The 1,118-nt window shown below is 35.0% G+C and overlaps 1 non-coding gene across 1 annotated transcript in view; it reads right to left on the bottom strand.

Annotated features, from left to right (window-relative positions):
* Positions 1-800, bottom strand: part of LOC108316380 — a 3,238-nt gene extending 2,438 nt beyond the window's left edge. Inside the window, exon 1 of the transcript XR_005203069.1 lies at positions 650-800. This is a non-coding gene — a transcript (uncharacterized LOC108316380). The remainder of the gene's footprint in view (positions 1-649) is intronic.
* Between the last annotated feature and the right edge of the window lie 318 nt (positions 801-1,118).

Genomic DNA, 1,118 nt, shown 5'->3' with positions numbered 1-1,118 from the left:
GCCCTTAATCCCAGCACTTTGGAAGGCTGAGGCAGGTGGATCATGAGGTCAGGAGTACGAGACCATCCTGGTCAACATGGCAAAACCCCGTCTCTACTAAAAATACAAAAAAAAAAAAAAATCAGCCAGGAATGGTGGCAGGCACCTGTAATCCCCACTACTTGGGAAGCTGAGGCAAGAGAATCACTTGAACCCAGGAAGTGGAGGTTGCAGTCAGTGGAGATTGTGCCATCGTGTTTCAAAAAAAAAATTTTTTTTTTGAAAGGCCTAGAAAGCAAATCTAAAAAGGGCATTAATTATCTGCAATTCAACTGCTCCTCTCTTACAAATAAGCTTCACTCTCTCCAAAATGAAGCTCTATGAAAATAATAAATTGAGCCCAAGGTTCCATTCGTCCCTTCATTTCTGTTTTTACAATAAATGTTATAAGCTGTTTGTTTTTAATGGAATTAATGAGTGCTCTAAGACAATTACTCTTAAAACAAAAAAACTTTTATAACTTTGAAGGTACTCTATGATAAAGCAAAAGCAAAGGGATCAGTAAAAATCTACATTATACACTCATTCTTTAAAGTGTAAGATAAATAAACTGTCTAAAAAATAACTATGTCTTTAATTTTAGAATTTGTTTATGGCTAATGTAACTCACCTTCTTCTTCCTCCTCTTCTCCTTCTTCAACATAGTCATCATCATCTTCTTCATCCTTGAAATTCAAATATTCAGTTTGAGAATTAAAAACTCATAACAGATTTTTCACTCTTGTAATATATTCCAATAAGAGCAAATAAACTATGGTTATTCAGTGTTTTGACATCCTCTGCCATTCTTTTTTATCTTCTTTCTTTTTTTTAACTAAAAAAAATATATATCGATGGGGTTTCACCATGATGGCCAGGTTGGTCTTGAACTCCTGACTTCAGGTGATCCACCCACCTGGGCCTCCCAAAGTGCTAGGATTACAGGTGTGAGCCACCACGCCCAGCCAACCTCTGCCATTCTTATAAAGGACTTTTTTAAAACCTAACTAAATCTCCAGGTTTTTTTCTTTTTTTCCTCTTTTAATATCTTTTAAGTATAGCTTTTCCCATAGGCATTTTTTTTTTTTTTTTTTTTTTTT

This window comes from Cebus imitator, unplaced genomic scaffold (assembly GCF_001604975.1).
Source record: "Cebus imitator isolate Cc_AM_T3 unplaced genomic scaffold, Cebus_imitator-1.0 Scaffold188, whole genome shotgun sequence".
Taxonomy (NCBI): domain Eukaryota; kingdom Metazoa; phylum Chordata; class Mammalia; order Primates; family Cebidae; genus Cebus; species Cebus imitator.
Note: the sequence above shows the minus strand (reverse complement) of the source record. Positions and strands in the feature narration are given on the sequence as shown.